General features: G+C 40.8%; 1 protein-coding gene across 3 annotated transcripts in view; it reads left to right on the forward strand.

Annotated features, from left to right (window-relative positions):
- LOC109419707 (RNA binding protein fox-1 homolog 1) overlaps positions 1-17,245 on the forward strand; it is an 823,173-nt gene that overhangs the window by 82,302 nt on the left and 723,626 nt on the right. The window contains exon 1 of one of the 3 annotated variants that reach the window (XM_062853920.1): positions 6,966-7,120. The exons of the other annotated variants lie outside the window; for them this stretch is intronic. The gene's annotated coding sequence lies outside the window, so the exon portion shown is untranslated. Of the gene's footprint in view, positions 1-6,965; positions 7,121-17,245 lie in introns of those variants that run through there. 3 annotated transcript variants of the gene reach the window in all.

The following is a 17,245-nucleotide window of genomic DNA, read 5'->3' on the forward strand; positions in this document are numbered from 1 at the left end:
CCCGACACCGAAAATCCCGACCAGTGAAGTGCCGAGGTCGGTCTGGCGATTCCGGTTGGTGGTTGGCTTCCGGTTCACCAGCGCCCCGACGACTTAAAACCGGTACTACGCCACGAACTACTCGGTCATGTCCCCGACGATGGATCATGCCTACTCCGTTCGCGATCAGCCATCCTCTGATCCTCTCGCCATTTTCGCTGCAACGACGACATGATCTGCACAACTGACCTATTCACCGCGCTCCACGTAACTTCGTTCTGGCACATCTCCGTAATGATGTTGTTCGCGTTCAGAGTCCTAACACTGCTCGCTTGCATCTCGCTACGTTCCGCCATGAACCGTGGGCAGTAGAATACCACGTGCTCCGGTGTCTCCTCCTCGTTCGGACAGGCCGGGCAAAGTGGGGACTCTGCGTGGCCGAATCGGTGCAGATACTTCCTAAAGCAACCATGGCCTGACAGGAACTGTGTCAGATGGAAGTTAACTTCTCCGTGTTTTCTGTCCACCCATACCGAAACGTTTGGAATGAGCCGATGGGTCCATCTTCCGTTTGCGGCGCTATCCCAGTCCAGCTGCCACTTTCTCATCGAGTCAGCTCTCGCATTCTTGCGGGATCCTGTCGTTCCTCGGCGATTGTAACACTCGCAGTCTTCTTCCAATACGATTTTTATGGGGATCATTCCCACTATAATGCAGACCGCTTCCGTGGATATGGTTCGGTATGCACTGGCTACTCTCATAGCCATCAGCCTGTATGTGCTATTCAGCCGCGCCAAGTTCCTCTTCGATAGCTGTCCAGCTGCCCAGACAGGAGCGCCGTACCGAAGTACCGACGTCGACACGCTGGCAAGGAGTCTCCTCGTACCGCTACTGACTGCCGATCTGTTTGACATGATCCTGGTCAACGCTGCGATTGCTTTGGCCGCTTTCTCGCAGGCGTAGTCGACATGACTGTTGAAGTTTAGCCGGTCGTCGATCAACACCCCAAGATGCTTCACTTCTCGTCTCGAGTCGATGGTGAGTTCTCCGACTGAAACTTTAACATGCTGTACCGCCTTTCGGTTGCTGATCATCAGCACTTCAGTTTTGTGGTGAGCTAATGCCAGCTTCCTCTCGCACATCCAGTTTTCGACCATTTCTATCGCCGCCGAGGCCCGTACTTCCACTTCGTTCAGCGACTCACCGATTACTATGAGCACGACGTCATCCGCGAACCCAACAATCTGCACTCCTCTTGGTAAGCTTAACTGCAGCAATTCGTCGTACATCGCGTTCCACAGCATCGGGCCCAGGATAGAGCCTTGAGGAACACCCGCTGTTATGCCTACACTCTTCTGTCCCTCACGCGTTTCGTAGACCAACGTCCGGTTCTGAAAGTAGCTCTTCAGTATTCTGCAGAGATACTCGGGAACCCTCATCCGGTGTAGGGATCTAGCTATTGCTTCCCAACTAGCGCTGTTGAATGCATTTTTCACGTCTAGAGTGACGACCGCACAATAGCGATTTCCTCTTCTCTTTTGCTTCATGGCAGCATCGGCTGCTTGAACAACTAGCCGGATAGCGTCAACTGTACACCTTCTTCTTCGGAACCCGAACTGCATCCTCGATAGTCCGTTCTCGCCTTCAGTGTAATTTCCGAGTCTGTTGGAGATCACCTTCTCCAGAAGTTTTCCAGTCGTGTCCAGCAGACATATAGGCCTATACGCCGATGGATCTTCGGGTGGCTTGCCCGGCTTCGGCAGCAGAACCAATTTCTGCCGCTTCCAACGATCGGGGAAGTTTCCGTCGTCGATACACTTCTGCAATGTGGTTCGAAACATATCCGGGTTTTGTTGGATTGCTGTTTTCAGAACCAAGTTGGAGATGCCATCTAGTCCTGGCGCTTTCTTGGGTTTTAAGCTCTTCGCTACCGTGATGAGCTCCTGGTTGGAAATACGGGATTCCTCCATATCAGCGGCGACTTCCTCATACGGCGTGGGAGGCCAGACCGTTGGCTCGTGCTGAGGGAACAGTCCGTCTACTACGGCTTTCAGCTTTTCTGGACACCTCTCGGGTGGGGTCGCTGGGCCTTTTATCCTTGACATAGCTACTCTGTAGGCATCTCCCCATGGATTTGCGTCCGCGTTACGGCAGAGTTCCTGCATGCAAGCTGCTTTGCTGAGCTTGATGCCTTTTTTGAGGGCCGCTCTTGCCGCCCTGAACAAAGGTCTGCGCTCTTCCCTTTCCTCATCAGTGTGAGCCCGTTGCATTCTTCTCCTAGCTCGAAGACAGTTCCGACGGAGTTCGGCGATCCTCCAATTCCACCAGTAGACTGGTCGGCGGACGTCCCGCGGCTGTATCTTCCTCGGCATAGTTGCATCGCAAGCTCGAACGAGAACCGAAACCAGTTCATCCGGACTCAGGTTCAGCATATTGCGTTCATACCGAAGCACTTCTGCGAACACTTCTTCATCGAATGCTTCTGTTCTCCACTTCCGCCCTTTGGAATCATCCCCACGTGCCGCCGTCTGTACCCGTTCTCCAAGACGGTATCGGATCGCTTGGTGATCACTATGCGTATAATCTTCGCTGACTCTCCAATTCATACCTCTCACTACAGTCGGACTACAGAACGTCACGTCGATGATAGACTCTCTGCCTTCTCTTCGATAGGTGCTTGTGGATCCTTCGTTGGCTAGAACTAAGTTCAGTCTGGATACTGTTTCCAGCAGGCTCCATCCTCTGGGGTTTGTGAGGCGGCTACCCCACTCAACTGCCCAGGCATTAAAATCGCCGGCAATGATGACTGGCCTCCTGTATGTATGTGTGTGTATGTGTGTATGTGTGTATGTGTGTGTGTGTGTGTGTGTGTGTGTGTGTGTGTGTGTGTGTGTGTGTGTGTGTGTGTATGTGCGTTACAAAAAAAAGTCACGCACGTTTCTCAGCCGTCTGTCAACCGATTTGAGTTCTCTTGGAAGCAAATGAAAGCTACTACATCCTAGTAGAACACTATTGAATTTTTTTTCGATTGGACGTTTTTTTACCGAGATATCTCTCGAAGAGTATTTATGAGTCATACATCTAAACTTTTTAAGATTTTTGGACAAATGTATCATAATAAATATTTCGGCCGTTTGTCAATCGATTTGGGTTCTCGTGGCACCAAATAAAAGCTACAGCATCCTAGTAGATCGCCCAGAAATTTTATTTCGATTGGACATTTGGTTACAGAGATATCTTTCGAAGAGTACTTAGGGGCTGTCCATTTATTACGTAAGGGGTTATGGGGGGAGGGGGGGTTTGAGACATCTTACGCGCCATACAAAAAGTTTTGGGATATCATACAAAATGTCTTACAAGGGGGGGAGGGGGTATTAGAAAATCGCTAAAATTCCCTTACGTAATTAATGGACAGCCCCTTAGGATTTATACAACTAAACCTTTTGAGATTTTTGACCAAGTGTATCATAATAAATATCTTAGCCGTCTATCAACCGATTTCGGTTCTCCTGGCACCAAAAGAAAGCTATATCATTCTAGTAGAAGTCTATACAATTTCATTGGGATTGGACATTTGGTTACCGAGATATCTTTCAAAGAGTACTTGGGAGTAATACAGGTTAACTATTTGAGAGATTTTTGACCAAGGGTACCATAATAAATATCTCAGCCGTCTGTCAACCGATTTGGGTTCTCTAAGCACCAAATGAAAGCTACAATATCCTTGTAAAAGGCCCTGAAATTTTATTTTGATTCGACATTTGATTACTGAGATATCTTACGAAGAGTATTTCAATAAGTTCTTTTTTATTATTATATTCACTTGTTATCTTGCATGAGTTTTTGACCAGTCTATGGGAAATTATTTTTCAATAAATAATGCTGACTTCAATAAAGTGTATACTAGCAGGTTATTGTTTTCAACAAAATTACAAGTAACAAATTACAAATACACAGGAATTCTATGAAAACTAACAATACGTTAATTGAAAGCTTTGAATTAATGTATTGTGGGAAAAATGCAAGAACCGGAATGCCAAAATTAATAGCTAATGCCAAACCTGATTAACTTAGTAGATATATCGTTTTTGTCCTTTCTACACCATAACCATAAATACCAAGTACTTCGGAGCTAAATTAATCGACTGATTAAGAGATATTAGACAAAGTGTATCTCGCTGATTTTCTTACCCATTTGTTAATCGATTCAAGATCTTTTGACAGTTAACAAAAGATACAATATTCCAGAATGTGTAAGCTATTTTTTAAACATTCCATACAAGATTCTAGGATAGACTAATGATTCTGGCTCTGGTAGTTTAGTCCATGGTCTATGATGCTATTTTGGAAACCAATCCACTAGATGCCAAATCCACAGTATTTTCCAGAACTTTTGGTCAATTACACAAAATAAATATGTTAAATACAAATAATACAACACTAATTTTAATAAGTGTAAGAAGGGTTCTGTTCACCATAGGTGGATTAAATCGGGTTTTTTGTTGTAATTTTGTTATTTTGATTTAAATTTTGAGTCATTTGTTTGGATATTTTAACCGATAGTGGACTACCTTCCATTTTTGTCAAATTTAATACTTAAATTTGTTTCTACCGTAAACATCCACCGGGAGGCGATGACTCATGTTCCTCGACAGTAGCTCAAGTAGGATTTCGAAGGAATTACGCTGGAAAGCGGTTATTTGACTTCTATAAACGAATTTGTAAATGTAAACAGGTCCGGGGGACCCTTAAATCTAGAAGGGTCTACTATTGCCACCGATTTAACATGGTAAGAGAATAAGAATCAGTTACCGTGTGCGCACCTAACTTTGCGCAGGTCCAAACTTTGCGCAGGTCCAAACTTTGCGCATTCTTGTAAAATAACGAAACAAATAACTAAATGTCAACATATTTACCAGTTCAATCATTGCACTAGCATTGTGTAAACATAAACATTATTTGACAAATATTTAATTGCCATAAAATCATTGTTTATGTTGAATAATAAACAAAAAATACACAAAAATGTCAAAATTTGCCTCGCCTTAACACGGTTGCCAAGAAGTAACTCTACTAAAAATCAACATTTTCCTCGATAAAACTGTGCAACGATGATTAATTTTGCAGTTAATTGACAAAAAAGGTGATATTCTAGTAATATCAATCACAGTTCGTAATAAATTTTTCAATTTCATTAGTAAATAGTGGTGCGCAATGTTTGGAACCATTATTTGCTCTGTGTTCCTAATTTTTGCGCACTTTCAGTAAATGCATGTTGAACGTTAATACATGACATATGAACCATTCAAATATTATGTAACACCAGTACTGATAATTTCAGGCCTGCCTCTCCACCATGTAGCAGATTTTGTATAGAAATTAGTAGAAAATTGTATGAACCGTAGCACTACGGCACTCTCCATCTGTCTACAATGAGACGTGATTTGTGAACAGTCCTTCATTTGAATTTTCCGGCGGTCAATGTTAGGGACGATTCAAATATGACGTCCATCATTTTTTTTAGATTTTTAGAACCCCCTCTTCCTTTGGGCCATCCCGTCACGCTTCATAGTATACCTAATACATGGCATATCACAATTTTTCAGACAAGTCCAGCCCCCTCCCCCAAAGATGGACGTCATATTTAAATAACCCCTTATTGTTCCTATCCGTAACGGTCACTACATTTATCAGGAAGCTTTTACCTTTGATCATTAGCCACAGGAAACAACCCCTCATGAAGTTTGGATTGTTCACACGGTAGGTGCCTAGTACGAACCGCAGACGGAATTAAGAACTCCAGAGGCCTCCGTTCCCCCCTCCCTCGTAGGACAAAGTTTTTCAACAAAGATCAATTAAGGGCACACTACCTGATCTGAATTACTTTAGTTTCATGGGCAAATATTAGATAATAGCATTTTTGATTACTTTTTTGAACAATTCATAGCATGCGCAAAGTTAGGCACACTATGCGCAAAGTTAGGAACAATCGAAGATTTTGTGCGCAAAGTTAGGAACAAGGCAATGAAATAGTTTTTCTATTTTAAGTATTTTTTGGTTAATATTATGATTTTTTTAATATTTCAGACTCAAAGAAGGATCATTAGTCTATCGTATGAGCATGTTGTTCATGATATATTTTGTTTGTTTGTATTTTTTATAACGACTAGAAATTTGATTTTTCTTAACTGCGCAAAGTTTGGTACATACACGGTACTCAATAGTGGATCCCGGGGGATTCACAATAGGATTATATGAGCAAGATTTGGAAACATAATTTTATTAGAAATATAAGGTGTTTCTGTACGGTTTTTGTGTACAATAGGCACATAACTGTTTTATCGGGAAGAAATATTCTGATGACCTAGGATGGGCAAGGAATAATTTCATGAACAACTTTTATTTGACAATCCACATCCTAATAGTTCATCTTTTTCTAAATAAATCGACACTGATTTTTCATTTGGACCTAACTGACATTTTCGAGTTCTCTTCATCGATCCTCTCTTTATGTTATCACAGAATGTGTATTGAGTTTTCCAAAAAAAATTTTGGTTGAAATGCGAAGAAGACGACTACATGTTGCTATAGAAACAAAAAGAATAATGAAAAAATAATTCTGTTTGTTTTGATCAAGTTATCAGCGAAAGAGAGAGTCGACGAAGGGAAATCGATCAAGTCAGTTAGGTTCTTATGAAAAATCATTGTTGTCGAAATGGTTTTGACTTTCTTCGACTTTGAATGAAACAACACTGCATTCAGTTATTTATAAATGCAAACTTTTTGCTCGGGCACTGCTGCCTGGCGTCTGACTTCAACTTGGCCGCGCCGCTTCGCTTCAGCTTGAACTGGTTGTTACCATGGCAACCAACAAACAACCATCGCAGCAAGCTTGAATCGAAATACATAAAATCGAAAAAATTTCATTGCAAGGCAAAATGTAGTCCGAAAATAAGGTTTTTTAAAATTCATCGTGCGTGTAACATTATATTGTGATAAAATTTTGTAAAACACCTAATTATTGTGAACAGAGTTCCAGTCCGAGATGAAAAGTTTTTAGAAGTGCTCAAACCAGCGGTCAAGATTGTGTGAAAACGGTGAAAACTAGATCTGATTTCAAAAATTAAAAGGCGTCCAACAGGTGAGGTTCATATGTCTCCTCTAAATTTAATCAACATCCTGGTGTAGCGAATTAGATAACCATTCAAGGTCCGTGGTCGGGTCACGCCACCTGGATCCAGGACAGTATTGTTTTCAATCTGCAATCATTAAATTTTCCATAACCAGTGGTTTTCCAACTAACATAAGCCGTTCATCCCTTTTTTATAGTACACAAATGTTTTACACAAACTTTTTACGCATGGTTTCTCGAATTTTACACGGTATTTTTACTCCTAACGGCGCCGACATAGTGCCGCTTCAAAGTGAGAATGGGAGTGCGCGTACAAAGGATTTTCGTGGATTTGCTGTTGTTGATATTCTTTTTTGCGGCTTCGCACACGCGCACTCTCACTCACGCGTAACTATAACGGTACCCTAAGTGTGCTGACCATTGTCGTAATGTCGTAACGGGTGTAACAGCTAAGGGCAGGTGTAGTTAACTGTAGATGCATATGATTTGGAAGGTTTCTGCGATCGATGAAGTGGCTTGGAACGCCAGCCAAGCACCTTCTTCTTCTTCATGGCTCTACGTTCCCAATGGAACTTAGTCGACCTCTCTTCAACTTAGTGTTCTTTGAGCACTTCCACAGTTATTAATTGAAGGGCTTTCTTTGCCTGCCATTGCATGAATTTCACCGATTAGGCTAATTAGGTCTGAGTATTCTCTGCTGTACATCAAGGATGGGAACACTCACTTGCAAAGAGTTACACTCACTTGCAGTCTTCTCAGCTCAGAAGCGTGCAATCAAAAAACGGTGTATGAACAACTTTTGCCTTATGATTTTGTCTTAAAGTTTGCCGAATAGAGTAGGGGTCGCACACGCATACCAAATTCGTGAGTGAGCTGCGAAAGAAATTCTCCACGAGGTGAATGTAAATTACACTCACCTCGTGGAGAGTCGCTTTCACAGCTCTGTCACGACTTTGGGATTCGTGAGCGACCCCTACTCTATTCGACAAAGTTTAAGACAAAACCACAAGGTAAAAGTCGTCCATACATCGTTTCTTGATTGTACGCTTTTGAGCTGAGAAAATAGCAAGTGAGTGTAATTCTTTGAAAGTGAGTGTTCCCATCCCTGCTGTACGTAGAAGTCGTCTCCATTCTGCTCGGTCCATGACTGCGTGTCTCCAGTTCCACTTGATCGACCCACCTAGCTCGCTGCGCACCACGTCTTCTTGTACCGATGAGATGGCTCTCGAAAACCATTTTAATCCAGTTGCTAACCGACATCCTGATGACGTAACCCGCCCAGTATAGTCTCCCGATTTTCGCGGTGTGGACGATGGTTGGTTCGCTCAGCAGCTGATTCAGTTCGTGGTTCATGCCCCTTCTCCAAGTCCCGTCTTCCATCTGCATTCCGCCGTAGATGGTATGCAACTCCAAGGCTGCGTTAGTCCTCTGCACGTAGAGTCCATGTTTCGTGCCCATAGAGAACTACCGGTCTAATAATCGTTTTGAAGATAGTTGACTTCGGTTGACGGCGAACTTCGTTCGATCGTAGAGTTCTGCGGAGTCCAAAGTTAGCTCGATTTCCTGCCACTATGCCTCTCTGAATTGAGTTCAAAAACTCAAGAAAATAATCTTGCCCCACTCCAAATGTTGTTCAATCTTACTCTATGCTCACTTGTAAAACTATGAAAAAAAATTGAAAAGATGCGTTCAATTTTAGCGTGCATACTACAAAAACTCACGACACGCGACAAGCTTTCACACAGCAGTCCCCCCAATCCTTCTACTTTTCACTTTGTCACATTGCTCTGTCGGCACGCAACAGCTGATGAAGAGCTTTTCCCACCCTCTACGGGTGGCTCATCGTTGTCATGTCACTACTAGGTATGCTGTCGTATTTTGGCTAGCTTAATGGAAACTTTATGATCACACCACAGTCACACGGTGTCAGATTTTTTTTCCTTTATTTTCTCATCTTTACTTAGTTATTTCCCCTTGGCAGTTCCACTTGGTAGATGTCCTATGTATTTCAATTTTTGGGTAAGGAACTCACTCAAGCTCTTTCGCATATGTATCTAGGGGTCTGGTTCGACTCTAAAGGTACCTGGGGAAAGCACATTAAATATCTGTATCAGAAGTGCCAACAACGAATCAACTTCATGCGTACACTCACCGGAACATGGTGGGGAGCCCACCCGGAAGATCTGATAAAGTTTTATCGGACAACGATACTGTCGGTTCTCGAATACGGTAGCTTTTGCTTTCAGTCCGCCGCGAAAACACACATGCTGAATCCATTGGTAATTGAAAATTTTTAAAAGCTAATCGAACGACTTCATCAAACAAAATTTATGACAGTGTACTACTCGTACATGATTCTGGAGGTTAACCCTTCCTTGAATGTTCTCAACCGCGATTGCTTCCCAGACTTCTCCAATTCCACTATAGGTTTTGATCTGACCATGAAGCAAGAAATCCGTGGAATCCCAGATCCGCTCCGATCGGAGCACATCCCAAAAATTTTTGCAAGCAAGTTTGGTCATGTCAGTTGCGACAGGAGATTTTTCACTGACGGCTCAAAAACAAATGATTTCACTGGATTTGGTGTATTTAACGAGCTTCATAGCGCCGCCCATAAACATCAAAGTCCTTGCTCAGTATATGTCGCAGAATTGGCGGCTATACACTACACATTAGAGCGAATTGCCTCTCTTCCCTCTGATCAATATTTCATTTTTACGGATAGTCTCAGTTCAATTGAGGCTATTCGTTCAATGAGGCCGGTGAAGCACTCCACGTGTTTCCTAAGCGAAATTCGATCAAGTCTGAGTGCTTTATCGAATCAAGCATATAATATCACCTTGGTTTGGGTCCCTTCGCATTGCTCGATCCCGGGCAATGAGAAAGCGGACTCGCTCGCCAAGGTGGGCGCTATAGAAGGCGATATTTATGATCGTCATATCGCCTTCAATGAATTTTTTTCAATTGCTCGTCAGCATGCCTTGGTCAGTTGGCAAAAAATGGGATGCAGGGGAATTGGGCAGGTGGTTGCATTCAATTCTTTCACAGGTATCGAAGACGTCATGGTTCAAGGGGTTGGACGTAGGTCGAGATTTTATCAAGATAATGTGTCGACTTATGTCCAATCACTACTCTCTGGGCTCGCATTTCTATCGAATAGGGCTCACAGACAGCAATCGCTGTAGCTGTGGTGCAGGTTATCAAGATATCAACCATGTTGCCAGATCCGATTTATGTGCATCCCTCAGGGCCCGAGGACAACCAGAAAAGGAAGACATTAGAGATGTGTTGGGTAGACTTGATCTTGAGTACATGAAGCTTGTGTACGACTTTCTAAAACAAGCTGAAGTCTTGTATGATACCCCCGACTTGTTGTTCCACTTGTCCACCTCGTGTCTTTATTTGATATCCCAGTCTGGTTGCTCCACTTGTCCACCTCGCATCCCTTCGAAAATCGTTTGTTTGTATCGTTACAGGTTGTTCGTCCACTCTACGTTTGACCAGCAGCAATACGCCACATCATGCTGCCAAGTGTCAACGAAAAGCCCCCATCATCCTATCCTTTCCTCAAATATTTTTGTTCCCCCTAACCTCGACCAAACCGCGAGTTTTACGGTTCCCCAAAACTAACATAGTTTATAAGTCAAAAACATTAAATTGTAAAAAGTTTTAATTGAATTCGGCTCCGTTATGCCTGTTGGCGCATGAGCCTCAAATAAATGATTAAGTAAAAAAAATCTTACTCTATGCTCACTTGTAAAACTATGAAAAAAAAATTAAAAAGATGCGTTCAATTTTAGCGTGCATACTACAAAAACTCACGACACGCGACAAGCTTTCACACAGCAGTCCCCCCAATCCTTCTACTTTTCACTTTGTCACATTGCTCTGTCGGCACGCAACAGCTGATGAAGAGCTTTTCCCACCCTCTACGGGTGGCTCATCGTTGTCATGTCACTACTAGGTATGCTGTCGTATTTTGGCTAGCTTAATGGAAACTTTATGATCACACCACAGTCACACGGTGTCAGATTTTTTTTCCTTTATTTTCTCATCTTTACTTAGTTATTTCCCCTTGGCAGTTCCACTTGGTAGATGTCCTATGTATTACTTAATCATCCCGTTCTTTCATAAAGTGAACGATAATGAACTATGGATAGCCGGTTGAGTTCATCTCCCCAACGGAAATTAGAAGTGCCGTAGAAATGTGCCGTTGTTTGCCGCCTTCTCGTTTGATTATGGTTCGTCTGTTTTTCATGTGATACACACTCAATCCAGAATAGTAAGAAATCAAAGCTTGTTTTTCTCAGAGATGGCGCCACCACATTAAAAGTAAAATCATTTTTCTTGTATGGACAAATCGCTGGCTTGCACTTGTTCCGCATCGCAGCGATTTGTACCCTGGGGTAAAAAGTTGCAAATTCGAAACAAAATCATTATACCTATGCGTTTCTTCCGGATTCATTACAGTAACAGAGAATTTATTACGCCACCATACAAATTTCAAGCTGTTTACTTCTTTTTTTCTGACTGGCATTTTCCACCCGTGCTGCGCATGATGTTTCCGAGTGGATAGGTGCAGGCGGCGCCGCTGTATATGTGGAAAACACGTGGAACACGAGCGCCATCTATGATTCCGTAGCGTAAACTTTTCTGCTTGTTTACACTGTTATCATGTTTACCGCATTTATCAGAAAAGCGCCTCTACCGGCACTCTAGCAAAAACGCAGCTGATTGCTTGCCATTGCTTGTTCGGTACTTTTTTGACGAAAATAGAACAGCAAAACTATTTCAATAGCTTCGGTAATCGATTTTATTGAGGCTCAGTACACCAACTGTCAAAAACGGGTGCAAAAGGTAAACAATCGATGATTGCTGTATTCAGCTGTTCTATTTTCGTCAAAAATTTACCGAACACGGTATTCAAATTTAAGTGTGTAAGCTTAAAATCAATGAAATGATCATTGCCTAACCGATTCGGTATGATTTTGTACCGCGTGCAAGCAGAAGATGGAACAAATGCTAAAATTCTTAAAACCTATACCAAAATAATATGTTTGGTGATATTGCTGCTGGATGTCCGAGTTTAAAAAATCTTTAAAAACGTGACTGTTATGCTCACTAAAACTTTTTCCTTAAACTCAACAGAAGGATTACTACTTTTTTTGTTACAAAACTTTAAAAAAATCATCCAATTTGGCATAAAATAATCCAAAGGTGCAATGTTGCCGTTAGTTACTAAACTGACTCTGCTGAGAAATATTCTAAAATAAGACTGCAAATATCATGGATCAGGCAAATGCCGCATTGCGGTGAAGCATCTTAAAAAAAAAAAATTAAAAAAAAAAACAAAAAGGATGAATCGAGAAGTCTATTATGAATTATACCAGGATCATGTTTAACTAGGTATTGCACAGATTGAAAAAATAGTGTAATTTTCAGTGACATGTAATGCACATAATTTTAGCGTGAGATATCACAGAAGTTTACTGCCGGTGGAAGCATAATTGTCCCATGTGCATTTTTGGCAATATTGAGATTTTGCAGCCCATGACCATGTATCATGGGGTACTATCATATGGGGAAATAAAAATTGGTAGTTTGTTCCGAAAATTATTGAAAAAATGCAAGGCCGATATGTAACATTCTTAAAAGTGGACGCATAAGCGTCACGTTCCATTGGAAATCCTATGGAACTATAAAATCGCTCTAAAACAAAAATTAGTGCTCAAATTCAAAATTGGTTGATGTTAGAACACGATTCAGCACTTATACTTCATATTTGAGACCATTTACTTTTTTCGAACTTTGGACGCGATTTTCTCGATTGTCTGTTTTTGCACATGGGACATTTATGCGTCCACCGGCAGTTTACATAACATATCATATAAATGTCAGAGAATATCGTGTAAAATTCCATTATATGACATGTACAGGGCTGTAACAAAATTTCCGAAATATTATCCGCGAAAATCGCGACTTCGGAAATAAAATCCGCGATTCAAGAAGCAAATCCACGACACGAACATAAAAAATCATTTTTAATATTGAACCAGATTTTATACTGAATGATGACATGTTTTTAAGAATAGTTTCGTAGATCCTATGAAGTTTTCAACGATGTTTTATTAGGGCCACATTTTTCGTCCACCTTTATTTGTGCTATTACAGAAAACATATTAAGATTTCCAAAGCTTCAGAAACAACTATCTCTGGACCCGATACCAGATTTTAAAATTATTTTGTGATAAACCATTTTTCTGTGAAGTATCTCAGTAACATGTTTGTTGCTGAGATACCTTGATATCGATTGAACTCAAGACCAGCTTATTGATGAATTACAGTGTGTTTTATTTTCAGATTAATTTCATTTTGTGAGGCTTCAAGTGATCTTATTCTTAAGAAATGCTTCATAGTTTGAATAAGGGCAACGTTTTTTTACCTTGATTAACCAGATATAAATAACGACGTTGCTGGACAAGAAGAACTATTTCCTACAAAAAGCGATTATGAGCCGAGCTATTTTAATCACAGGAGAAAATAAAATTTTAAAGTTGAAGCAGATCATCAAAGTTGTCTTATTTTATTAACTAGTAGGTACGCTTATCAAAGTGAAAAAAAGAAAGGTGAGTTTTAGAAATATTTTGTTGATTAGATTCTTTCAACATTCAATAACTAAAAGTTTTGGAATAGTTATTTATGCAAAAAGTTGCAAAATGATGATTTTTTCAGCACGAGTCGTACATTTATCCAACGAGGCTTGCCGAGTCACTAAAAAAAATGCATAGTTTTTTAGTTGATGTTTGTGTATTACCGTTACCGAACATACTGCCCCCGCTGAAATGACCGAACAAACAACAACGCCAAACAGCATCTTCAGAAATCATGTTCGATCACTCGGGAGATCAGTGGACTGAAAGTGCTCCAGTGGATGACGACGACAACGGCGATAACAGAAACAGAACGGTTTGAACTATTTTACTTTTATTGCTCTTCCCCAAACAGGCAGCGTGCCTGCTGGGGAGATGACTATTGCTATACAACTACTATCTACATGCATTAGTCGGTTGCCTTTTAGGCTGCGGCCAGAGTGGACGCGTCACGCGACGCGACGCGGTGCGGCGCGTTTTTGACGCGGCTTCCAACGCGGCTTGATAGCCACAGTGAACGCGGTGCAAAGCGTCTGTTCGTAAAGCAAACTGAAAAGTTTTCATAATTTCCGCCACCTTTGCACATAAATACTGACCATAACTATTTTATTTATATAGATTATTTTATTAAACTCACCATAATTATTTTATCTTTCAAATTACAACAAACGGTGAGAAGTTTTGATAAGATTTTTTAGATATTGGAACACTTCACACCATCAATGTATACAGACGCGCAAACTTGGCCAAATTTATGGGGGGGGGGGGGGGGGCAAAGCCTGATTTTTCTGATTTTTTGTATGGGAAAATCGAAAAATCGTCAATTATTGGGGGGGGGGCAAAACCATGCTTGCCCCCCCTAAGTTGGCGCCTATGAATGTATTGCTGTGTGCATTCAAGATGCAAACGGTGCCCAAATGCGCTTCAAACGCGGTAACACATGTTACCAAAGGCAACGTAGCAACCATAGCCAATATCACCGCCAACCTAGGATTCGAAAGCTCCCACTGACATCGGGTTACTTGTTAGAAAATCTTACCGCATTTGATATTTGCATTTTGAATGCACACAGCAATATAATTTCTAACTCTGGTTGCAGAGACAGTTTGTGACAGGTTCGCCTTGACAACCAGTAGCACACAATCAAAGTGAGCTGTCTCCTCTCTATCGGTTTAAAAGCCATAACATTTCAACAGTTTTCTAGAGTTATCTGATGAAAGATTTCCAGGAGATATGTGCTTATTGTGCTCAACCTAAAATTAAAAATGAACCATTTATCTAAATTTACCTTCAACTGCTATTTATTCCAGATGATTCAGAAGAGGTATACATTTGGGATAACGGTGATTTCCTAACCTCAAATCTACCCGCCCTACAGGTACAAATTTTGAAATTTTATGAACAAGTGAGCTTGCAGTCAGAGCTACCACTGGGTTGTATACGTAAAAAATTGCACCCCTTCGTTTATTTTTAAACAGCAATGCAATGAAACAAGTTGGTAACTCAAAAATAGTATATTTTTATTTTGAAACTATTTTTTAAGCTTACAGCCCTAGTAGAATACTTTGAGATAGTAAAATAATCGAGAGGGTGCCAACCGTTTTTGTGCATGAAACATGGGTAGGGGTAATGTGAAAGCTCTGCTTGTAATGGATGTAGAATGACAGAGATTTCGATTATTTCCGTTAAGTCTTTAGTCATAAATTTGAAGGAATTACTTATTTTGATTCGCAAAATAGGTGAAAAGTGAGGTTACGAGACGCCACCGGATAATAACATGTGATATTATTCATGTTAATATATTTTACATTCACATTTGAATACATTTGAAAAACAATTTCGTAAAATTAGCGCCATGATTTTGTAAAAACGGACGAAATCCACACAAAAATACAAAATTATCCGCGCGAACCGCATGACTTCCGCATCAAAAACAGTGCATGCACTGTTTTGTCGTGCGTCGCGCGGCTAATCGCTTTCCGCTTCGCATCGTTCCGCGCGCACTCTGGCATGTTATGATTGTTTTCCCTGTATTCTAATGAACGGAGTTCTTCCGCGCGTCGACGCGCGACCTGTCAAATGCCGCATTGCACCGCGCCGCGCCGCGTGACGCGTCCACTCTGGCTGGCACCTTATAGGCGAACCAAAGTACGGAAACGAATACGCACTGCTTTGCACATTCAATACAATCTGGCTGTTAGCGCTGGATCGATATGAAGAGAACTATTGAATTGACTGGCTGCTGCGCTGCTTGTACGAGATACATACAGCCAGTGTGAACGCTGATCGTGGTGTTGCTTTGCTCGATCGTTCTTTGCTTTGCGGTTGGCTTTTGTTGAATGGGTTTTGGTTGAATTCGATGAAACAGCAGAATATGACTTCGTAATCCAACAACCCTCATATAAAGTTGTATAGAAAGACACGGATATGAGTAATTTATGCGAATAGTTTGAAAATCAATGTGACAACTCTGTTATTCAATTTACAAAATTAAACTATGAATATTCTACAAATTTACATGAACTGAAATGAAGCATTCATAAGTAAATCTTTGATTGTCCCTGTTTTTACGAAATCTTCGGTATAATCTATTTTTTTTTTTTAATTGAAATGTTTAGTCCTGATCACCCATAGTGGAGCAGAGAACCGAAATCAAAGATCTCTATCCTGGATATAAGCAAATATATTAATAAATATAGTATATTTGATATAAGCCTATAGCTACAGGACAATAAACTGAAATCAAAGTTGCGATATCTCAGCATAGAATTTCGACCAATTTATTGAGTTTATTGAGAAAACGATTTCTGGGAAATACCAGCAGAATTTAGAGAAATTATAGAGACATCATTAATCTATTCATATTGTTTTTCTTACGAAGATATAAGATCGGTTCAACGAAATTGCAGGACCTATTCTTCGCAAACATTTGTGATATCTGCTGTTATTCCATTTCAAAAACTTTTGACTTGTTGGAGAAATTTTCATAAAGTTGCGACTTTCAATATATCAATAGATGCAATAGATAATGTTTGACAGAAGCTTCGATGGAAATAAGTTTAAGAGAAATTAAAATTAGTTTTAAAGTAAATTACAACTGCCATACAGATAGGCATTCGCGAAATGCGCGACTTAAATCAGACAAGTCCGCGAAAATCGCGACCAAATTTCAAGAATCCGCGAAATCCGCGTCGTGGCACATAAATCTGCGAAAATCGCGAAATCCGCGACAGTTGTAACAACCCTGCATGTAACACATATAACACAAATTTACTTGATATATCATGTAAATAAATCATCATAGCACGAAGTTTACATAAAGTGAAAGTTATTTTGAAAACCGATTATTTTTTCTCGGGATTTGGCCAGAAATATGTACTTCCACAAATTCCCTGATATTAGCTTCAGAAATATACTGTTGAAATGCTATCGTCAGCAATTTCTCCCCTATTCTTTCCAGGATTTCTGATTGTTTTTTTTTTCA

Source organism: Aedes albopictus, chromosome 2 (assembly GCF_035046485.1).
Source record: "Aedes albopictus strain Foshan chromosome 2, AalbF5, whole genome shotgun sequence".
Taxonomy (NCBI): Eukaryota; Metazoa; Arthropoda; class Insecta; order Diptera; family Culicidae; genus Aedes; species Aedes albopictus.